We start from the raw sequence: 25,217 nt of genomic DNA on the forward strand, positions 1-25,217 counted from the left end.
GTGTGCTCAGGGGGTTTAAGGACCGCAGTGCTGAGGCAGACGAGTGACCCCGGGCGCGCAGCACCACCTCGGGCTGCCAAGGCCTCCAGCCGGGCACTTCACTCCTTCCACGAGGACGTGTCCCAAGCGGTCTGAACACAGCCAGCCGAATCCGATGTTACGGATTCACTTTAAATCACCTCCATTTTAACCCTCTTTCCCCCCCACCCCCCCACCCCCCCCACCCCGCATTGCGTGACTGGCAACTACACTCTGCGCACGCTTTATGTAAAAATAAGCGCTTCGGGCTTCCTCAAGAGGCCGAAAGGTCCCGAAGAGACGCAGACCCTCCCGATCTCAAAAAAACACCCGGCGCCCTTCTGCTGCTGCCCGCCGGGGGTGGCGGGAAGCGGCCGCCGGCCGAGCCGCGCCACCTCCCGCTACCAGGGGAGCCCCATCCTCGCCCTTCCCCTTCCACCGGCACCCCGGGCGCCCCGCAGTCCGGCGGTCGCAGGGAGCGGGGACAGGGAGCCGGGAGCGAGCACAGGGCGCACAGAGTGGGCACAGGGAGCCGGGAGCACGGAGCGGACACAGGGAGCCGGCAAAAGGAGCCGGGAGCGGGCACATGGAACCGGGATGAGGCAGCAGGAGCACAGAGCAGGCGCCGGGCCCGAGCGCCTGCGCGGCGGGAGCGGGGCGGCGCCACGGCGCGTCCCCGCGGGCGGGCAGGGAGCCCTTCCCCTTCCCTTCCCTGCCCCGGGCCTCCCCCACCGCCTCCCCCTGCCCCGCGTCCCTCGCAGGGCGCCGGGCCGGCGCGGGGGTCTGTGCGCCGCGGCGCAGGGAGGGAGGGAAGGAAGGAGGGAGGCGGGGAGGGAGAGAGAAAGGCTGAGCCAGATCTTCATGCCACTGCAGGCAGCAGCAGCAGCAGGTAAAACCAGCCCCAGAGCATCTGCTCCCCTTCACCCGCTTGCCCCCTTCCCGCCGGCCGCCCCGCAGCCACAGTGCGCCGCCCCTCGCCCCGGGCCCCGCCGGGCCCTGTCCTCGGCCGTGCGTGGCGGCGGCGGGGCCGGGGGGGCGCCGAGGCCTGCGCGCCCCGCGCTCCGCCGCTCCCCGGCCTGTCCCGCCCGCCCCCCGCGGGGCTCCCGCCGCTGCTGCGGCGGCCCGGGGCATGCCCAGGGCAGGTGCTCCCGGCGGGGAGCTGTGGAGCCAGAGCCTCGCTGCTGGGAGGTGAGAGCAGGGAGGGAGGAGGAAGCAGATTTGTCACAAGGTTTTCCCCTCTGGGTTGTTTTTTTTTTTTCTTTTTTTTTTTTAATTGTTGTTGGTGATTCCGGCGGCAGGAGACGGAAGTTGAAGCTGTTCATGTTGGTTTTTTTTTTTTTCCTCCAGGTCTTGAAAAGAGTTTTTAGGAGCAGCTTGGTTTCACTCCAGTGTTCTTGCCCCAGAGCCTCTCTTCCTCCCTGTTCTCACCTGCCTGACTCAGTTTGTGCTAGCTGTCCAGTTCATTGCCATCAGTGGTAGATGTTTAACCATCACACGTTTTTCTTCAGGATACAGGAGTTCAAGTGGTGTACAAGTTTGCATTTTAGTGCAAGGGCTGCAATTAGTATATTTTAGCTGTTTGAAAATTTTATATGCTATACCATACTCATCAGTAGTTTAGTTTAGCTACATGTCCTATAATATTACACATCCTGGAAGCTTTATGGTCTGCTTTTAAGAGACAATCCCATCCTATTGGCATAGCATTACTTTGGTGGTATATACATGTGGAAGAGGTATACATGTGAAAGAATTGTGTTCCAAAATGTAATGGGAGACAAGGATACATTTGTAGTTATGCCATTCAGCTCCACAGCATCCATTCTCCACTTTACTCTCAGTAATCTTGCTTACCTTCCCTTACAAAGCACTCTGAAACTTGTTTAAAAAGCACCACGTAAGATAAGTCTCTTGTCAGACCAATGAAACTTCATTAAAGTTCTTATTTGTCAGTTCTATTACTTGTCACACGTTAATTCAGCTATTTACTGATAATACTTCCTCTGTGAAAACTGAAGATTTCAAAATATATTCCAGTTATGTGGGTCAATTGTTGTTATTGAAAAGATTTTTAAGAATTTGAGGTTCATGCAACATTCCGTTAAATTAGTTCTAGATCCCACCTCTCTCTAAATCATCATCCACTGTTGTATTTGCAACTCAGAGGTTGAAATAGTACACTGTAATATATAAAACGGTGCAATAAGAAAATTACATTAATTGTGGGGAATAATGATTTCTATTTTTGAAACCAGGATATTTTTTTAAGTTTTTGTTAATGTAATAACTGAGTTAACACAGTTGTGATTACCAGTTGTCAGACTTTTATTTTTTTCACTGACACATGGCCCGTGTTTGGCCTAAATGCTGTAACTCTTAAGAGTCATATGTATGTATATAAATAGCGATTGCTAAAGTTATTACAATTAATGTTGTGTTGTAATAGCTTCAGACTGGCAGGTAAACACGTGCACAGCCTACTCTAAATAAGCTGGTGAATTTCTAAACATTTTTGTGTATTTTCTGACTTGGAATTGGTAACTCTGCTATTGAGCCAACAACAGGAGCTTACTCTTGTATGTGCTGTGAAGCTATATAGTGAATTTCAATGCATAGCAAAATATGAGACCACAAGGAATTGCTACGTTTATATGTAACTGCCTGCTGGGAAGATGGTGCATTTTTTTTCCCCTCTAGATTTTATAATGGTTTTATATTTAGGTACTACAGATATGGTAAACTCCTGTGAAAACCAAACATATCAAAAGATATTGATGGCATCCTTTTATTAATGAGATGAAAACAAGAGTCTGTTCTCTAGCTTTGTGGATGGGAAGGCAACTAAACAAGGCTTGTACTGGTAGCTTTGTTCAACAATTAATTAAAATTATGAGATTCTTGTATGTTTTGCTTCGTTTCACCTTCTCATAAATCCAAGGAAACCCACAAACTTGATTTTTTACAAACAATTTCTGTGTTTTAGCTGCAGTATTAGCAAAGCTCACTTGTCACACAGAAATGGTTTAGAGGTTTTCTGAAAGTACTGTGCCACCTGTGAGAAGGGTACTTACCTTTGAGAAATGTGAGAACATTCCTCTCACATTTTTCCTTCTTTGCATAACCGTGTTGGCTTTACTTGAATGTTCTTTTCTCTTTCGTTTGCACTTGCGTCTTTTAGACTCTGGTACCTCATATGTACCTTGATGCGCAAGAGAAATGTGATGTGGTGGAAATGTGTTACACATTCTCTGCCTGCCTATGATTTGCGCTAATGTAGAGATCATCTTTGCTGTCTCCGGGTTGTTGTTGCTATTACAACTTCATTTTTCACTGGGGAAGGGCTGTGCGAAGAACCAGTTTACACTTGGCCTTGAAAGGAATTCTGTTGACGAAGCCTTAGAAAGTTTACTTTGCGCTCCATCCTGAGGAGTTTTATCTTAAACTGTTAGGTATGCTGCTGTAATTGACAACAGCTGTTGCTGAGAATTGTGGAGGATAGACAGTTTCTAAGATAATCAGTTGCTAGTCCATTTGAGGCTTTGTTGATTAGCGTGTGTAAGAGCATTTTAGATCAGGAGCCAGTGATGTCTGCTGAGTGCAAATGTGGTATGTTATCTAAACTGTTTGACTTAGACTCTGCAGTGCTCTGTAGTAAATAAGCTATAGGTTTTGTGTGCTTTTTCTTTCAGACCAAGAAAGCCCAAAACAGTTCAGTCTGTAGTCTGTAAACATACAGCTCTTTGGCTGAGTTATGCTTTCAGAGGAGGAGGATAAATGTGATCGAAGGAATTGCTTGCCTGTGTTTGGTTATTAGGTTAGTGAGGCTTGAACGGTGGTTTTGACCTCCAAAAGAAGGGGCATAGCTGCTACCATTTCCAATTTTAGGAAGGTTGTTATTGTGGTCCGTGTTTTGCTTAAGAATGTTTTTGTTGCTTACCCGAATGTCTTTATTTTTCTGATGTTGCAACTTCTGCGATCAGCTACTTTTACAAAAAGAACTTGAAAATGATGCAGTTTGATGTCCGCCCATTATAATCTGATAATTTCTACTCTTTTTAGTGATGTTAAATAGAAAGAAGCACGGTTTCTCTAAATCTTATGGGAATCCATGTGTGACAGTCTTTGAGGAGAAATGGTTGACCGTTTGTACTCTGACAGTTGAAACAAGCAAGAGGCAAGCTGGAGCAGTTAGTCAAACTACATCCAGACCTTGGACATGAACATTCAACATTTAGCGTTTATTTTGGATAAAGGTTGATGAATTACCAAACAGAATACAAATGGGTATTTTACCTCTGTTAATGGTTAGATGTAGATTTTCCAAAAACATTAAGTCATAACATGACCTGAAGTCTGTTTGAAAATCGTTTGAAAATACTGGGAGGACTCACATGTCACTGATACTGAACCAAATGTAGCAGAAATAAGACAGTATCATGGTGTTCTGTTTAAAAAATGCCAACATTTTTTTTCTGTGCTATTTAGTTTGAGAGGTTTTTTGTTGTGTTAATGGGCTGGCAAATCATTATTTTAGGTTTATTAAAGACCATTACTACTGCACTACTAATTAATCTAGTTGTGCATGTGAAAAGTTCATGTGCTTGCTTTAAGTGACTTGCATTTAGTACTGCATCTATCTTAATACATGAACGTTTCACCTTAAATGTACTACAGTGTCAGTTTTTGTCTCAGTGGGTTTGATTTCTGAACTTCTAGTTGGCTAAGCTGTTTTGTTTTTTTTTAAAGTGTATCAAGATAGTGAGAATCTACCATTTACTTTTCTGGATGACTTGTTTCAGTGATTCATCTTTGCCACTATTTAAAAATAAGGCATGCAATTACTGTTTGAATACATTTGAATGCATCTGTCTTTTGCTGGTTCTTGTTATCTCATCTGAATTCTCTATCATATCAGACTGCCTTAAAACTTAATTTGTCCCTTTGACACTGTGTTTTCACTCTTCTGCGTGGTGGCAGTCCCTAGCATTTAAAGACAGATACAGATTTTTAAAATACGTAGTTTTAAAAGAACATCAACAGATCATAGGTTTGCTGGGCTGACTACTCTAGGACTATGGGATAAGTTTAACTAGTATGATGATTTAAAATGTCTGTCTCACAATGTTTTTTAACATCTGATCTGGAACATCTGCTTAACAAATGAGTTGGAAAGAAAATCAATATAATGTGATACGATTATACCATTTTGAATCTTTCCAACTATAGAATGAAAGTATTTATTGCCTATTTTTGATCTTTCCGTACGATTTTTAACACTTGTGCCACCTCTTGTCAAGTCATGAGCCTCTGCTGTTGTTGAGTGGTTGATACCACTCTTGGTGGTGTCATAGGTAGATGTTTTATGTCTCTCAGATTCTACACTCCGTAACTGTAATTTATGTTGATGCTGATCCAGCCTTCCCTGTTCTACCTTGTTGATCCCACCTTTATTTTTTTTAACTTACACTTTTTTTTAAAAAACATCAGATTTTAAGCAACTAGGATGAGCTGTAGTCAAAATTGTCCCTTTTGTTAGCTGTAGAATTGCCTGACCAAAGATAAAAGCACTCTTAAGGAAGTTTCCATTTTCATGTTTTTCTATCTAAGATTTTTCTTCCTGATTCATTTTGTCCATAACACTTTTTAGCTTCTGAAATTTTGAAAACTCAGGAATATGAGCATCTATGTGCCTTGAATATTTACATAAATGTAGTAATTGCTATCTGGCTATGTAATCTGATCATGATCAGTAATTCTTAGACTATGCTCAGTTTCTACCCCAGTGATTTACTCATTTTAGCTGTTATAATGGAATATATTATAATTTCTTTCTATTGGTTATGGTGAACGCTGTTAGAAAACTGTTGCTAATAATTTTTTAAAACGGATGTTTTTATTGTTGGCATCTTAAGATCCTGAGATATTAGGTTTCAGTATTAAAGACTTCAGTTTGACATTTTTCTTTCAGCAGATTAAAAATATGGGCTTACAAAAAAAATCCTACTGTTCTCTAGTTTGAGCCGCTGGTCTGTAACAGATCTCTACTGTCACCACCTTCTGAGTGAGCTGTTGTATTTAACCCATAGACCCACGTACAGTCAAGATGCTTTGGTTATGAATTATCAGGTAATGAATGTCTGAATGATGTTTCTTGAAACCTGGATTGTGCCTACTTGATAATAAATGTTATTTTTATTTAGCCTCTGGCTTTACACAAATGGGCTTTTGGGTTTTTCTTTTTCCTGTTGGCAAGAAGTATTAGTTGTGTGATGTGCTCGGAGAGTAGACTTGAATTTCAGGGAAGTATGGAATTTGTTGAAAGTTTTAAAGAATATTTCTGGAACTGTAGACGTGAATTTTTGGCATTTAGACTTCACTCTGATGTTAGTGTAAGAATTGTACCTGGCATCAGATGAATTGTCATCCAGGCCATTGTTTTGTCACTTAGCAGCCAACAGCAGATGTTTTAAAGGAACTTACGAAAAACTTCCCAGTTGTGGATTAACTGCCATACCATGGAGCTCCTCAAATTCTAGTCAATTTATAAGGGTTTATGATGCTGATCCTGGGTTTTGTTCTCCATAATAATTTTCTTGTTGATATGTAATTTTATATAGGTGGGTGTTTTTATTATCCATGGTAATATGTAATTATTTTACAGATTTTACAGTGCTTTGTTAATAATCTGCCTTCCCACTGTAATGCTCAGCACCTTTTTCTCAATTGTTAAGAGTGGCTTAAAGCTCAGTAGTTACTTGAGCAACGCTGATGATTATTTCTTATCCACTATGCTTTAGCTGTGTCAACAACAAGTTTGATTTGCCAGCATGCTGGCCATTTACTTTAACTTCATTAATTTCGCATGGTGTTTATGAAGATGATTGTATTCTGGGTTCTGAGATTTTCTGTTAGCACTGGTGGATGTGACCAGTGGCTACTGCATCTGGTATGATGTGGATATGCACACTCTATCCTCAGACCTTTTTTTTTCCCACTTGTCATTGTTCACAGTGAGGCAGCATTTATATCTGGCTGAAGATCCGCCTGTGTTTTACTATTGAAGCCTGACAAGTTGCAAAGTTGAAAACTGTTGTTGTATTTTCTGATCATCCCCAACAGATTCTCTTTCAAAATGAATATTATTCTCTTATACAGTTACTAGGTTTTTTTATCATCTCTGCTTTAAAAGTTTTCGTGGGTGTTCCCACTGACCTTTCAGATGTAAATTGGACCTCTTTTAAAAACAGAGACTTTTAAGCCTGGAGTAGTATGTTTCGTTATTATTTTGTAATTGTGCTTGTATCAGCATGCCTGCTTGCAATATAAAGCTGGTTAAAAGTGTCAAGTTGATACTTTGGTTTCTTGTACCTTGTTACTAACTAAACTTTATCTGGAGTATTTGTGAGTAGTGGTTAATAGTTTTGTAGAGCCTTTCATCTATAAATGAAAATTATACTAATAATTTTCAGTGAGAGGGAAGTGACTTACTCAAGGCCAAACAACAACTCTGACTGAAAACTTCAGTAAACCTAGGTTTTATACTATCCCAGCACTGCTAATACAGGAGTACACTGTAAAATACTGAATAAATCTTGCAATTTAAATGCCTTGGTTAAATGGGAGAAATGAAGAGTAATTTAAACATGTTGAATAGTAAGCTATGTAAAATAAATTTGAGAAGTAGAGTGATAGAGTAAATATAGTAATGGACCTGCTGGAGCAAGTTCAGAGGAGGACCATGAAGAGGATGCAGAGGGCTGGAGCATCTCTTCTGAAGACAAGGTGAGAGAGTTGGGGGTGTTCAGCCTGGAGAAGAGAAGGCTTCAGGGAGACCTTAGAGCAGCCTTCCAAGACCCAAAGAGGGCTTAAAAAGAGCTGGAGAGGGATTTTTTACAAGGGCATGCAGTGAATAGGACAAGGGGTGATGGCTTCAGATTGCAATAGGGTAGCTTTAGATTAGATATTAGCAAGAAATTCTTTACTGTGAGGGTGGGGAGACACTGGAGCGGGTTACCCAGAAGTTGTCGATGCTCCATTCCTGAAAGTGTTCCATGTCAGGCTGGATGGGGCCCTGAGCAACCTGGTCTAGTGAAAGGTGTCCATGCCCATGGTAGGAGGGATTGGAACAAGATGAACTCTAAGGTCCCTTCCAACCCAAACCAATTCTGTGTTTCTGGGATACAAGAAGAATAGTACTAACGCTTATGGGACAATGCAAGTAAACATTTAGTATACTTCTCTTAATATATATCTGATAAGTTATTTTATAATTGTGCTGGGAATGATAATGGGGTTATTTGTTTCTGTAGTGAGACAAGTGGCTCTCTGCTGATATTCATGCTTGTTTTGCATGTCCTGCTTCCTATAAAACTTATCTATGCTTTCAGAACAGTGGCTTGGGCACCTGCAGCATATACAGCCTGTTGGCACCACATACTAAAAAAAAAATGTGGGAGCCTTGCTTGTTTTTCAGTTATTCATGAGTCAGTAGCATATTGTTTTCTCCTTTGGTTCTGACTAATTTTTAGTTCACATCACTTACATGTAGGCCTATGTTGCTAATAAATATACACAGTTTGGGGAAAAGTTAATAAATTCAGATATGTAACTGGGCATTCTATATATATGTGTGTATTTATTTGTAGATTAAACCTGTTGCTGCTTGTGACAATTCCTTTTAAAGTTCCATTATACCCCATAATCTTTATGTATAATGCATGAAGCAGTCTAGCCTAACGGAACAAAGATTTGAACTCCTTTGATTTTCACCGTCGATTTCACATTTGTGCATACAACTTACACGGGTTGTCCCTGCCAGTTTTACTACTTCCTGAAAATATGTAGCGGATAGTATTGAAGATATTCTTTTATTTTTAAGTATGCAAAAACCTTGATTTCTGTAAGTTTAATTTTTGTGGCTGGATGAGAGAACTATGGGTGAGCGCAAGTAGAGAAAAGTACAACAAGCAGGAAGTTTCTGACTTCCTGTAATAAGAGGAAACTCATGTCCCAGTCAGTGGAAAAATTTCTTCCGAACATATCAGCAGTATATGTTCACTGGTCATAAAATTCATTTAAAGTGTTCAGTCAAAAGTTAGTGCATTGAGACCTAAAACCAAAGAAATAAAAAAACCGTTGTTTTAGATTTGGTTTAGATTGGTTTGGATTGCTGATCGTGTGCATTACAGTTAGGATGAGTTGAATTTTTTTTCAAATGTGCTTTTCAAAGATAGCAGTCAGTTAGAATAAATGAGGATGTTTTATGAATGAGGGTAAACTTTACCTGTTGTTTGTTAATTTACTTCACAATTTTCTGGAGAAACACATCAGTATGAAATACCCTTAGAAATTTTATGTTGGTACTTTTCTGTATTATTTTAAGTAAGTTTGTTTTCAATAATTCTGTTTTCAAACTAAAAATTCATTCCTATATAGCATTTGTGAAAAATACTATAAATATTTTACACTTGGTCTCTTTCTCACAAGATTCCTTTCTGTAGTCAGGGTGGGTTTCACCTAGAAGAAGCCTATTTTGATTTTTGGATTTGTGCAGTAGTCCCAACTCTTATTTATTATACTGCCCGTGAGTCTTGGTTTAAAGATTGCTTGATTCAGGTGCAAGATGACAGTTGAGGCTCAACTGCAAGTTAAGGAATTAGAAAGACGTGTAAGGGACAGATGGAATGAGCTGTGTATAGGGCAGAATGTACCTGCTGCATTTCCAGTTGATTGCCAGCTGCTTGTGGCCCCTTTCATACTATGCATTTTTCAGAACGGTATATGAACCCAAATGGTTTGCTTGTTACTTTTGGTTCCCACCTTTCATCAGTGAAGTCATTTGCTGATTTGACACCTCTTCAAGATAGAGTGTCAAACTTCAATTTGCAGATATGGAAAAGCTGCACAGTCTTTTGTCTCTTATGACTTTTGTCTGGAGCCTTAATTACATTCTTTGGGGTGAAGTGCGAGGAATTCTGTATCTGAGAAGAAATGAAAATTTGTATTGGACAGATACAAGTTAATATTAATTTTTAATAATTATATCTGATAATGATGTCTGACATATACTTGCTGCAGTCATACTGTCTTTACCCACAAATGCAAAATCCATTTATCACAAGGTTCGGTCCTTATGAAACTGAGTGGGGAGAAGCAAAAAACAGTAGCAACCAGCAGCTACTGTCACTGGACATGGCTCCACTTTGACATTTTGCACAACTGGGATGGATTGAGGTACACATACAGAATGAGCAAGTGGCACTTTCAGCTGTTGCAAATCCCACTGAGATGCTATATTACTTTAATAGCACTTCTGTGCATTCTAAAGCCTCAATGATTAGAGAAAGTCCTAGATTGTTTTTAGTATCTTAAACATTTTTATTCTGGTCTTTAGGGATTTTTAGATAAACTGTCAAAAATTCTTGTATGTTAGATGGAAAATATGTGGTTCTGCCTATAAGTCAGTATTCAAGACTGACATATGCCAGGAATTAGAGCATGCTATTGCTGTTTCATAGCTGTTGAGGGAGACTAGATTTTTACATTAATTTACTGTAATAGTGTATGATCAGTCATGGTTATAATTTCCACTGTGAGCAATTTTATCTGAGAAGAGGGCAAATGTGGGCTGAGTGAACATCATTTTACTACTTGTAGCAGCTTACCCAGATTGGGATAAAAGTATGTTGTTAGACTCATGCTGTAATTTTTGAATATTGACTGGAGTGCTTAATCCTGTAGAGCTGCTGTTAATTATCATTTAGTCCATAAGCATGTTAGAACACCTAATACAGGTGGTCTTCTGCCAGTGTTTCAAGGTAGCTTCCAGTAATACTCAGGATAATCTTCTATTTTCCATTATGGATAGAAGCTTCAGACTCACACCATCCTCTTCCAGAAGTAATGGATCAGCCTAGCTCAACCCATATGAGCTTGAGAAAGAACAGTGGCTGGATAGAAAGTGGATGACTAGCACTTAAACCAGTGGGTTTAAGAGGAAAGCTTTCAATATAAAGCTTATTAACAGGCATTGAATAGTCTTCTTTTTTTTTTTTTTTATTTTTTAAGCACTGAGCATTTATTTTCTATCCCTATTTCCTGTTTTTCTGCAGTCTTACTCTACCCTAATGCTTGCAGCCCTGGACTTTCCTAAGCATGAAAGAAACCAGCATACTTCTAAGAGTCCATCCTCTGGAAAAATGGAATAAAATCAAAGCCAACTACACCAAATGTGTGTCTTGAACTGGCCATTACTTATTTTTGTTTTGGTTTATTACAGTGTATGTCTCAACGTTTTGTTTGCCTGATTTTTGTGCATGTCAAGCTCTTCTGCTTCTGTGTTTTCAGGCCATGAGGAGATCCAGCTGCAACAGAAATAATTGTAGGGTAGTGTTGTGGTTTAACCACAGCAGGCAGCTAAGCACCACATAACTGCTCACTAGAAAAGAAATGTGGGCTAGGAAGAACAAATATAAAACACAGTAAAGATACAGCATTAGATATTGAAGCAGACTGTACTGGCTCCCTGCATTTGTGGAAGTAATGGAACACATAGACTTCTACAGGGGTTTTTACTCAGGTTGTCTTCTGTTATTGTTAAATGGTATGCAATGATAAAGATGTAAACAAAAAGAATAATGTAAAATTACTATTGAGAGGCTTGGTCATTAAAGATGACAGTCTTTACAGTTATTGAAAACTTTGGCAACTAGGGAGATGAGCATTTTAGAGGCTGTGCACTGCGTGGATTGGTTGGGAGCGAGTTGAATCTCCTGAGTGAGTGGGATAAATGAGAATTTTTGATATATAGGTAGGTTGACTCTTATATGTGTAGGTCTTACAAAAAACAACAAAAACAGTTACTGAGTTTCCGATAAGATCTGAATATGCTGGAAGATGAAGAGGAGCTGATGAAGATCACCACCTCATTGTGAACCTGAGTGGTGAAAGTGGTGACAAAGATATATTTCATGCTGAGAGGAAAAAGTGGTCAAGGTTTTCTCATTTTTCTCAAACATTCAATTTACTTTAGAAAGAACTATATCTGTAGTAGTACATTACATTAAGCTGACACTCTTTCTGATGTGCTCAGTATACTATCTATACTTTCTCATCTTAAAAAAAAAAAAGGACTCAGGTTGCCAGGAAGTCTCCAGATTGCTAATACTGTATTTCAGCTAATGTTTTTTACTCACCCTGACTAGACAACTCTTAAAATTTTTATTCAGGTTAATTTCAGAGTAAGTGAAGGTTGGGTAGCAGTTTCATTTTTTCAATGAGAGAATTTATCTTTCAAAGTCCTGAGTTACACTTTGCAATGATTTCATCATTGAAAAGTATCCTGAACTGACAGCAATAAATTAGCTGCCATTTCACTTGAGACTAATTCCTGTCTACAGTTAAGAATTTCGCTTGGTGAAATGTTATGGCCATGCCAATTTTATACTTGTTCATTTTGCTTAGTTTTGAGGGAACTGAAACAAGTGTCAATTCCAGAATTCTGTTTTAATAGCTGGTCATGGGTTTGTCATGATTCATGATTCTGTTTATAGCATCCACTGGATAGTGTCTTTTTATGTAGTGCCTCCTGATATACTAACCTCTTTCCTGTAACTTGAGATACATTTCTCTAGCTTCACTAATTAATGTTTCAAAGTATTTTTACTTTCATTTGTCATTTGCCTTTTCTGAGGCTGAGGCCTCTGAAACTGTTAGTTCCGTTCAAAGGAACTATCGTGATACAGTGACTTGAAGTCATGGGTAAATGTATGGCCAGTCTTCGCGAAGATTTGGGAAAGGCCATTACCCTTCCCGCCTGTGCAGTGGATTTTTTTAGGTGAGACACAGTGTGCGCTGAACTCAGCCCACCCTCTAATCCTGAGGTTCATCTGCCGGGGCCGAGCAAGCTTGGACAGTGGCAGCGAGGTCCTCAGGACGTAGGTTTGTTTAGAGTGACCTTCTCTTAGATGGATGGCCTTACAGGGCTGACGAGATCCATCTGCCCGGGGGAGTTTTTCCCCGGCCTGGAATTGAACCCGGGTCACAGTGGTGAGAGTGCTGCAACCTAACCACTAGACCACCAGGGGAGACATGGGTAAATGACAGTGAAATGAAATTGAAATGCAAGTAGACTTTCTAATCACTTGTAAACAAATGAAAAAACATTTAAGTGATATCTGTCATCTTGCGTAGGTGAAAGATAGAGGGAGAATGTTTGTCACACTGGACATTTGCTTTCATACCTTACTGTCGGAGCTCTAACTGTGCCATCTGACCTCTTTAGTGTTTCTAAAGTGGACTGTCTTAGAGCAAGAGCTCAAAGTTCACCACCCTGCTGTAAACTCTGTCGTCTATGACAGTTGGTCACGGATCATCTGACTGCCCCAGACCTTGCTGGGCATTGTTGCATCCATGGGCATGTATAAGTTAAAATAGTTTTTGAAAGACTAGTTGTTTTATTAATACTATGATAAAAGAAGGAAAAAACCAAACAAATAAACCCGCGAACTCCGTGTCCTAAGCTGACCCGTTCAAGGAGAACTGCTTTGTGACCTCTCTAATTGAAAAGGTCTGACATCAAGTTAAATAGCTGCCACTTGTTAGTGACCCAACCGCACCTTGATGGTGGTGCAGTGGCAGAGATCTACCTGCTGTAGATCTAGAGGGAATGACAGTGATAAGGTGAGATTAAAGCTGGGCTTTTGTTTCCCTGTGCCCATTTAAACCTTAATTTGAAATGCTCTTCTGCAGAAATAGGACAAATTGTTGGTAACCATGAGGGGCTGCTCAGTGTCTGCTCTTAAGTACACATTGTGATCCCACCAAATGACATTTGGCAGGAAATCTAAAAGGAAATGTCTGTCACCAGATATAAGCAAATAATACCCAATACTGTGCTTGATGTGAATAGATATATCCGAATTTAGTCCCAGTCTGCTGACTGGGCGCAGTGGAAGTTTTAGACTGTACATAGCTTAGAACAGTGCCCTTCGTTGTGTTCAGGTGGATGTCCCCTGATCATGTTCTGCCCAAAGCTGAATTCTCTTTTTGCTTTGAATTTAATTTTTTCTTAATACGTCTGATCTTCATACTTTTTAGTGTTCAGTAAGGCTGGTATAAGGCCAGATGATAATGTGTTACTGACTAATAAAATCTTTTTTTCATTCATTAATTGAAATAGTCATACATGTTGTCATGTATCTTTGACCATTCAGCTGTGATGGATCTTATGTCATCCACTCTGTCTTGGTTATGACAGTTCATAAAATGCGTTTCCAACTACTGTTTGTTCTCTTAATTCTCTGTAAAACTGAAAAAAAGGTGTTGGTTTTTTCATTTACCTCTCTTTCATAAAGCCATAGTAGGTACTGGGGTATTTTTAATATTTAGTCAGTGTAAGAAGTTCTGTGCATACATATAAGCATTTTAGAATTCTAAATCAGATACGTAAACCTTATCTATATGCATACTATTATAAGTAAGTTATCTTTTTGCTTTCGATGAATCTTGATCCTAAGAAGGGGTCTGGAGCATTCTGGCCAGAAAACCAGTGCTGTTTCTAGAACAGTATTCAAATGTACATACATGGGGAAAATAAGCTCTTCTGTGGTAGTTTACCACATGGACTTTCTTTTCCCTTGTTGGTACTGATGCCATAGAACCTCAGAAATTTCCTAACAGTCCTGTAGTTGGCTGTATTTACTATCAGCAAGAGGTTTTTCAGGTAGAGAGTGGTTGGACACTGGAACAGGCTCCCCAGGGAAGTGGTCACAGCACCAAGAGTGACAAAGTTCAAGAAACATTTGGACAACACTCTCAGGCACATGGTGTGATTCTTGGGGTGTCCTGTGCAAGGCCAGGAATAGGACTCGATGATCCTGATGGGTCCATTCTAACTCAGCATATTCTGTGTTTCTAAACTAAAGCCTACTTTTTAGACATTGCTAACCTTAGTGACATAAAAACACTGTTATGGCAGCTGTCTGTATTACAGCTGATGAAATGGTTCGTTCTTAGTTTTGGACCGTGGGAGCACAACAAAGTTTTGAAATACATGTAAGCACAAGTAAATTGGACTTGCATTTACTAAGAACTTTTTATCTTAGTTTTAGTTCTGTATCTCACTCACTTGATCAGGTTTACAGTCAGTGAATTGGGAATTTTTGTTCAAGGAATCTCTAGGTCAGCATGTGGAATAAAGGAGGGTGAATGAATAACTAGGACTTTGAATGGTGACCCGGACTAATAATTAAACACACACCTATCTTGGTAATCCTTGAATGATGTAATCTTCACATTATCTTGTCATGTGACTAGAAGATGGAGATGCAGCAGATTTTTTTTTTTTTTTACTTTTTAAGATCATGTGAAATTTGTATTCAGAGTGTACCTCTTTTGATCCTGAAAATAATCTCTCATAATAAAAAATGTAAATTTTGGTTACATTTTCTCAGTTGATATATTTTGCTTTAGTAAAAGTACAGAAGATTGGTAAATACAGGGTATAAAAATTACATGGGCGTTATTCTTGCTGTTTGTGGTTGACTTGGCCTCCGATTTTGGATTTTAACTGATTTCAGTAGGTAAGCTATTCTCTTTTTATACTAAGTATTGTTTGCATTGTGTGTGTAAATTTAAGGTAAAAAAGTGTGAATTTAAGGCACTAACCTTGAGTGCCATCACATGGCATGAACAGGACAACTGCATGATCAAACCCAACCAGCATGGGATTATGAAAGGCAAGTCCTACTTGACCAACCTGATCTCTTTTTATGATAAGATGACATGTTTAGTGGATGAGTGAAAGGCTGTGGATGTTGTCTACCTAGACTTCAGTAAGGCCTTTGCCACTGTTTCCCACGGCATTCTGGAGAAACTGTCTGCTTATGGCTTAGACAGGCAGATGCTTTGCTGGGTAAAAAAAAGGCTGTCTGGCCAGGCCCCTGGAGGGGTGGCGAATGGAGTGGCTGGTGGCTGGTCACGAGTGGCGTTCCCTGGGGCTCAGTACTGGGACCAGCCCTGTTTTAATATCTTTATTGATGATATGGATGAGGGGATTGAGTATACCCTTGCGAAGTTTGCAGATGACACCAAGTTGGACAGGAGTTGATCTGCTGGAGGGTAGGAAGGCTCTGCAGAGGGATCTGGACAGGCTGGATCAGTGGGCCAAAGCAAGCAGTATGAGGTTCAGCAAGACCAAATGCCAAGTCCTGCACTTGTTTTACAACAGCCCCATGCAGTGCTACAGGCTGGGGGAAGAGTGACTGGAAAGTGGCTCTGGGGGTGCTGGTCAGCTGTCATCTGACTATGAGTCGGCAGTGTGCCAGGTGGCCAAGAAGGCCAATGGCATCCTGGCTTGTATCAGCAATAGTGTGGCCAGCAGGACCAGGGCAGTGATTGTTGCCCTGTACTCAGCACTAGTGAGGCCACACCTCAAATCCTGTGTTTAGTTTTGAGCCCCTCAGTACAGGATAGACATTTAGGTGCTGGAGCGTGTCCAGAGGAGGGCAGCAGAAGTCGTTAATGGTCTGGAGCACAAGTCCTGTGAGGAGCAGCTGAGGGAACTGGAATTGTTTAGCCTGGAGAAGTCTCAGGGGAGACCTTATTACTCTCTACAATTACTTGAAAGGAGGTTGTAGCAAGATGGGAGATGGTCTCTTCTCCCAGGTAACAAGTTACAGGACAAGAGGAAACACCCTCAAGTTGTGCCAGGGAAGGTTTAGATTGGATATTAGCAAAAATTTCTTCACCAAAAGCATTGGCAGTTTTAAGTTGATGGTTGGATTTGATGATCTTAAAGGTCTTTTGCAACCTAGACAATTCTATTCTGTTAAAATGAAATGGATATTTGTAATGATAAGCACTCTGGATAGGTAACCTATGCTATCTTTTTCTGGGGGGCATGTGATTCAATGAAATTATTTTACTATAAAGTATTGTGTATGATGCTGTACATTACTGAAAACAGCTTTATTGGTGGTATAGAGAATTACTTCAGTGAAGTTAATTTATAAAACCCAGTTCACTTCCTCAGAGCATATATTCTTTGGCTTTTTTTTTAGCATTTGAGAGGATTTCTCTTGTCTTGTTCTGCTGTTCTGAAGGCGTTTGTCTCTGTTACCGAAATTAATTGATCTGACAGGGGTCAGAGGAAATACCTGGTTACCTCTATGTTTTTGTTGCATGTCAAGCAATACGCTTGTTATCATTATGAATTCTTACATAAAATGGATAATAAAGTGCTGGTATGGCTAAGTGAAGTAAATCGTTACTTTCCAGATGCCTATTAAGCAATTAGTTCCTGAAGTCAAACATTGAAGTCCTGAGCTTCTGAATGCTTAAGATTTGTTCCAGGAAGAGAGAATTGGTTTGTACTTGTGAGTCCTGTTGATGTCAGTGATGGAAAGACCTGCAGCTGAATGAACTTCAACTGACCAATGTAATTATAATCAAGATAAATTTACTGGAGGTGAGAGATGGGAAGAAGAGGTTGTGCAGCAGGTGGTTAAACTATTGTCTGTCTATTGTTTCTGGCTCTGATTCTAGTAATTAACTGTTTATTTCTGCTGTTACTTTCTGTGGGGGTGGGAAATCTGCAGTATGTAAAACTTCGTCTCCTTGGTATGGGTTAAAATTTTACTTCAAATAAAGTCATATCTAAAATTAGAAAGTAAACATTAATGAATCTGATTTTTAATGAGTAGCAGCAGAAATCTTATAAATACACTCTAAAATTACACTGGAAGATACATTGAGAGGGATTTAGTGAATGTAGGCCTTTTAAAAAAAGGACGGGAAGACCGATAGGATATAGGAAGTGATGCTGAGAATCAGAAGTTCAGGAAGGATAACTAAGAGTAACTTACGAACAGAAAATATGGTATTTTTAATTACCTTTATATTAATTAAAAGCATGAAATGATGTATCATAAGGCCGTTAACCTTTAAATGGGATTCTTATTCTGATCTGTGTCAGTGCAGTCTTGTGGGTAGCAATCCAATTTCCATGTGACTAATAAAACACAGATACTTTGAAGTTTAGTCAGTGAACAAATCTGAACTATTGTTCAGATTTAGATAGTGAAAGGAAAAAAACCCTGATGGATTAGAAGCTGGTTAAAAACTTCAAAGCATCTATTAGTAAGAAGTATTGGTGCTGGTGAAAGAAGGAAAAATAAAATTAGTTAGGAAAACCAGTCCTTATGGGTTTAGGCCATATGCATTTACTTTGCTAGTGCTTTTTTACTGTGATTAAAAACTTCCAGAGCTCATGACATCAAAAAAATCCATTGTGCAGAAAAAACTAAAAGACTCCTTATTGTTGGCTGTGGTGTTATGTTTGGCTTTGAAGAACCTGACTTGTTTTACAGTTTCAGTCAAAGATCAACACAATCATTTGAGCCTTGACTTTCTGTTCCAGGAGTCTGACAGAGCTGGCGGCATTTTCTTCTGTCAGGCTTTTGTTGTTTAAGATCAACTCTTTGACTCACTGACACCGTAATGAGGAGTAAACAAGCCCTATTTCTTTGAGACAATTTGTAGTATGTTTTTAGTGGATTCTGAATTTAGCAGTTTTGGTTTAACAGTTGTTAAATCGTGTAGCTGTAGTAAACTTATTTACTAGTGGTAATAATTGTGTCGAGGAAATTAGTATCACAGCCTATCACAGGCCCCTGTGGAGAGTTTTATCTTTGGTCCCGATGTATCAGCTTTGGGTGTCTGCTGGTACCTGTCTGCTTGCTTCAAAATATCATCTTCCTAGTTCTCCTCCTGCATTTAATCACTCCTTTATAGTCACTGGATTTCAAATCTCCTTCTTGGCCTTTTGTCCCGATGGTAAATGTGTTAGATTATTGCAGGTCCACATGTGTTTCTGATCAACTACATGAATGAATGTTCTAATACATGGGTTTTTATAAGTATATGTCTGTCTGAGAGTAGGTACTCAACAGTGTTTAGAGGATACGATGCTGCAGAGAAGCAAAAGTTTAAATTTCATGTAATTTCTGTGATTAGAGAACATAACAGTGATATCCCTTAAAACTACCTTAAGAGTCAACATCTATGAGTACTGATCCTATCCAGCAGATATATAAACATCTGAAGCCTTCTGGATGTCTGATATTAAAAAGGAGACATGTCTTGCAGAACCTTCAATAAAAATAATTTTTTTTAAAAAATATTTAATTTAGGATTCCATTGATTTTTATTTTTGTTCTGTGTTCTAACCGAACATTATCTGTTTTTACTTGTCAGTGGTCGGTTGGTGTCTATTCACCATGCAGCTTACTGTTCATTGATGACGTTTTCAGCAGACCTGAAAGTTATGAGAATTAGGTAACAAGAGTTAAAGGAAAGTTATGTTGGCCTAATTACTTGAGGAGATTTGGGTCTTGTATTCCAAATTCCATATGGAATGAGCTAAAACATTATTTCCATGATATTTCAGTACTTCTATACATTCATTAATTAGTGTTCAGATCTGTCATTAATAAATGACATTGTGTATTCAGAATACAAAACAGATTACCTGCTTATTTATATGGAAAATAATGAAGATTGGGTAATTCTGGATATCCTTCACTGGGATTTTGTTGTAAAGTTTTAGATAAGCAAGTAATCTCTTTGGGATGAGAAAAAAAGAAATCTTCTTCCAGGCATCCATCCCAAGGTTAATATAGTGAAGTTGGTCTTAAGTAAATTAACTGTTTATGTTCCTTGATTTGAGGTTCTGTGAACAATTCCATGCAGGCATAAGTTTTCCACTCAGTGAACAAAAAGACAGGAAGGGGAAAAATCTCAGATAGTTTGAAAATACTAAGTCGAGGAAACTCTTGCATGATGGAATGATGTTGCCATTGCCAACACTTTGTTTTTGACTACTACTTCAGTTGGTAGAGGAATTCCATTGGTTGTGGGAGACCAGGTTCAATAAAGTCCTTTTTGCACCTGAGAATTATCTTTGATCTGTTACTTTTAGATTGCTGCTGGAAGTTTTGGGTATGACATGCTTATAGTCTCTCGTCTAATAAAGTTTCCAGCCGTAGAAGTTAGAAATTCACTGAGGCTCAAAATGGAATTCAGGGTGAATATCGTAAGTATCAGAGAGAAGATGAACTCTCAGTGTTTCCCTGACAATATACATTTTTAGATGAAGTGAAGCAGAGATAAGAGTGAGAGTGCAAATGGCAGCTCTGAAGCAGAGAAGGGATTGGTTTCTTTGCTTTGTGTCAGTCCTCAAACCATGCACCTCAATACAAAGAGGGTACTCCTTATTTTAAGTCTTGTAATGATAAGGTTCTTTTTGATTGCAAACCGCCTTCATAGATTGAATAAGATTTATCATGATCATTGCCAAATACCAATCAAACTGGAGACTGACAAAAGTTGCAGTTCACATAATTTTTTTCTATTCCACTGGTAGTTGTAACTATAGGAGAATGTAATACCTAGTTCATTAAACAGCTCAATTAATATTTCTAAACGTACAAAGGTAAAAATGTGTCTGTGTTGAGTTGAATTAACTTTAAAAGGCATTGATACAAGTATGTTTTGTTAATCATCAATTACTATCAATAGTGAAGGTTCTGTATGGAAAATAATGAGGGTCCTAAATTAGATGTGGCACAATGACAAACTTTTTATTTAGTTGGAAAAATTTATTTTGTTGTTTTCAGGTCATATTGGAGCCTGAAATACCTAATCTGTAATGCCTGAAGAAGAAAGAATAACAACTATTTCTTCCCCTCTGAGAAATTAGATGCACAGTTGCTATCTGAAGCACTTTATCCAATTTTCAAATTTAACTTTTGAAGTTCTTTTCTTCTCTAATATAAGAACTTATATTCTGTATTTCATTCCATTAGTGAAGTACTAAATCTGGCTCAAATGTTTTCATATAAGAGTTAAAAGATACAAAATGCTTATTCAAGTTCCTATGCTGCTATGTAACTTATTACCTATAGGATTCACATTAATGTCCATTATCTTGAAAATCTTGTGAAATTTTCACAATTGTATTTTCCAATGTCCTTTATGGTTAGATTGTTGAAAAAAACCCAAACCAAAGCAAAACAAAAACAAACAGGAAAGGGAAAGGAAGAAAAAAAAGACAAGAGATTTCATTTTTACTACTTGCCACCAGTTTAGGCAACTTGTCTTCTTGAACAATATTACCATTGAATTAAATACTGATATTTAAGTTTCTCTTAGTTGAATCTTGCCTTCTCTTTACTGTTTTATGGTATGCTGACAAAATTACAGTATTTTCAACAATTAATCCATTTTTTCCAGGTAAACCTGGCATTCATTAGCTTTCTAATTCTTCTGAGTGATTTACAGGACATAGCAACGTCTGACATGTGCTTTTGTCTTTTGCAGACCAGGTGTTCCTACCGCTTTGTATTTAAAGGTGAAGCCCTGATTTTTATTTCACTAGTAACATATTATTCTATAAATTTAATCTGTTTGGGGATTTGAATTGAAAAACTGCTCCTGGTCTCACCTTAGTGGATAGACCAACAACCTTTATACAGTGCTTGCTAACAGAGTTGGCTATTCTTTTGATGAATATGGATAAATGTATAGTCCAGTGCTTTGTTCCATTCCTCTAATTTATGACACCAGTAATAATAGATGATGAATGAGATATCCAAAACATTAATAAATTATCTGAAGATGTGTACTAAATCAAAGAGGAGGAGACTAAGAAATAATCTCATATAATGCCTCCAAGAAAAGTAAGCTAATTCCAGAGTCATTTATTCAGCAATATGCAAAAACCCTGAGAAATTTGTTGAAATTGAACTGCTATAGTTAGTATGAGATTAATATAACTCAGCATTTCAAATGTGCTGTTATAGATATTTGGATCACCAGATTCAAGTGGCAAGAGATGTAAAACTTACAGACTAAAATCACTCTTAAATGTTTAAGTTAAAGCGTTGAGTTTAACCATGTTTAAAATAAAATACACCAATTTTGCTTTACACTGATGATACTTACATCCTCTTCCCTAAATTCATCTATCCACTAACAGGATTGAAATTTGCAGCAGTTTTCTGCTGTGGTTTCCATTCACTGACTTGATGATTCTGTGTAAAATAGTCACTTGTTCTACGAGAAACTGTGCAGCCTTTCATTTTTCTTAAAGTCAAGTTTCCATGTTTTGTCCATTTGGAAGCCACAAGCCTTAGTTCTGGTGACATCGGGAGTCTCAGAAGGAATATTTACGTCAGAAGAGGCGTTTGACTGCTTATGCAGTATTCGTGTTCCACTTTGTTAAAGACAGGGAACATCAAAGGAGAGGGTTGGTTTTATGTGAGCAAACTATTCTCATTAATCTCTTTCTTAATGTTAGTAAGTCCATTGAAATTTAGTCACTATTATAAAATGGAGTTAGATTTAGGGAGTGCTGGTAGAAATAAAACACCCTGGTGGTGGTGTAACATTTTCCATTTCACAAATTGACCCTTGGAGGGTTTATGAATGTGGTTTTTATCACATTAGACAACCTGTGTGTGGGCTTAGATTTGTCATCAAAATGATCAATACGTCTTTTGTCCTCCCCTTGTTCTTATTTTTTGATATTTTTCCATCCATGCCTTGTAACCTTTGCTGGAGTTTATATGGCTGTACAGAACCGATCCAGCTGATAATATGTTTTTTCTTTGTTGAAGTTATACAGTGAGTTGCAAAGCAGTTAAATATTTTTAGTATGAAGTTAACTAAACATTCTAAAGACTATACCTTCTACATCAAGGAGAATGGAAAACCCATATCCTTTATGATTTCGAATCAAATCTGATCACCTGTGGATACAGGTAATTAAACTTACCTACCTAGTTGTGTTAAATTTACTCATTTCCGTGTTTATGTCTTCCGTGTGAAATAGTGCCCAAGAACATATTACTGTGCAACAAAGCCAGTATAGTAAGTGGTTTTCTATATTTCATGGATTCAACATCATTTTTTGTGTCTGTTACACATAGTTGGATTCTAAGTCAGCTAAGTTGTACTGAACTTCTGAATTTTTTTTTGTCTCCATTGCCTCTGTCATGATGCCTGTAAGAGTCTCAGTGATCCAAACTGGCCATAGCGTCTGGATGGTGGCATGCTATCCCTGAACTCATAATGTTTGTCTTTCAGCTGGAAAATTTTTGACTACGCTACTTTCTCATTTCCTAGAGTATGTTTTATTGGTCTTATTTCTACACATAACCTTAATTTAACCTTTAGCTGCGGAATTTATTGTAGTTGCAATTCTTTACGTAAAAGTTGTCATCAGAAGGTGTCATCAGTTGCTTTCCACTTTTTGTTTCCTCTCAGTTTTTAGTAAATACACTGAGTACTGTTAGTCACATGCTACTTCTAATGATCAATCTTCACGATGAACAATTAAAATACTTTTTAAAAATAGTGAATTGTAAATAGTATTTTCTTTTGTTTCTACTTTAATCTAGGTTTAGGCATCTTGTGAAAATGTTTATATAAATTCTAACTTAATCATGGAATCATAGAATATCCTGACTTGGAAGGGACCCACAGGGATCATCAAAATCCAACTCTTGGCCCTGCCCAAGACAGCTCCAAGAGTCACACCATGTGCCTGAGAGTATTGTCCAAATGCTTTTTGAACTCTGTCAGGCTTGGTGCTGTGACCACTTCCCTGGGGAGCCTGTTCCAGTGCCCAACCACCCTCTGAGTGAAGAACCTCTTTCTAATATCCCGCCTAAACCTCCCCTGACAAAATTTCAGGCTGTTCCTTGGATCCCGTCACTGGTCCCCCCAGAGAAGAGATCAGTGTTCTGCCCTTCCTCTTCCCCTCACAAGGAAGTTGTAGACTGCAATGAAGTCTCCCCTCAACCTGCTCTTTTTAGGCTGAATAAACCAGGTGCCCTCAGTTATTACTCATAAGGCTTCCCCTCTAGACCCTGCACTGTCCTTTGGACACTCTCCAATAGCTTAATACCTTTCTTATGTTGTGGTGCCCAAAATTGCACACAATATTCAAGGTGAGGCCGCCCCAGTGCAGAGCAGAGTGGGACAGTCCCCTCCCTTGACTGGCTGGCAATGCTATGCCTGATGTCCCCAGGACACAGTTGGCTTTCCTGGCTGCCAGGGCACTGCTGACTCATATTCAACTTGCTTTCGACCAAGGCTCCCAAGTCCCTTTCCATAGGGATGCTATCCAGCTTTCATGTTCCCAATCTGTCCATACATCCAGGGTTGCTCCATCCCAGGTGCAGAATCCGGCATTTGCCCTTGTAAATTGTCATATGGCTGGTGATTGCCCAACCCTTTAATATGCCAAGATCTTTCTGCAGGGCCATCAGAGTAGTCAACAGTTTAGTGTCATCAGCAAACTTAGTGTACCTTTGAGTCCTGCATCCAAGTGGTTTATGAAGACATTGAAGAGCACTGACCCTTAAGTGGAGCTCTACAGAACCCCAATAAGTGATTGGCTGCCAGTCTGATAAAACCCCATTTACTGTGATGTAAATTAATCTGTTGTATTTATGAGTCAGAGTAGGACTAGTTTGGCTCAGTCAGCCCATACATAATGCAGTTTTTAAATTCTACTGGTTTTTCTCCATAGCTGACATGACCAGGTCTGTAATTTTTAAGACTGTGAAGTTTAAAAGAGAAATGGGGATATCAAGCATTTTTAGAAACTAGGAATTATTTCTGTTTTCTGAGATTATTAGATATTTACACATAAAGTATAGATGAAGATTTTATTAGTGAATTTGTCTTAACATCTATCTCCCACAATTTTCTTCTCCTGTTTATGTTGAAGTTTCACATGTAAGTGTAAGATCTCTACTCCACCCTTCCATTTATCCTAATGTCTGCCTTGGCTACAAAAGTATAAACCTTATAGTTAGTCTTCAAGGTGGTTAACTTGCAGTACTGCATTGTACAAAAGAAACGAAGGTCTTTCTGCATTGATATTTGTGCTGGTAAAAAGGGCTTAGTGATTAGAGCAGAATGGATTCCCTCTTTCTGCAGACCCACAGGCTTTCTCATTATGTTCAGGGTGAAATCAAGATCTGTTGAAAATAAAGATGATGTTTCCCAGTAAGGGAAAGGTTGAAGAGAATTTATTTGCCTTATCAGTACTGGTCATGATGCCAGACCTTAGCTTAAGGAAAATACCTGTTAAGTAAGCAACAGAATCCTATCATATATTCACTAACTTT

The 25,217-nt window shown here is 39.0% G+C and overlaps 1 protein-coding gene across 1 annotated transcript in view; it reads left to right on the forward strand.

Annotated features, from left to right (window-relative positions):
* Positions 1 to 732: 732 nt before the first annotated feature.
* The window catches only part of TBC1D5 (TBC1 domain family member 5), a 319,386-nt gene continuing 294,901 nt past the window's right edge, over positions 733 to 25,217 (forward strand). The window contains exon 1 of the mRNA XM_039390635.1: positions 733 to 907. The gene's annotated coding sequence lies outside the window, so the exon portion shown is untranslated. The remainder of the gene's footprint in view (positions 908 to 25,217) is intronic.

Source organism: Pipra filicauda, unplaced genomic scaffold, assembly GCF_003945595.2.
Source record: "Pipra filicauda isolate LSUMZ 115617 unplaced genomic scaffold, ASM394559v2 scaffold84_size4826128_pilon, whole genome shotgun sequence".
In the NCBI taxonomy this organism is placed as follows: domain Eukaryota; kingdom Metazoa; phylum Chordata; class Aves; order Passeriformes; family Pipridae; genus Pipra; species Pipra filicauda.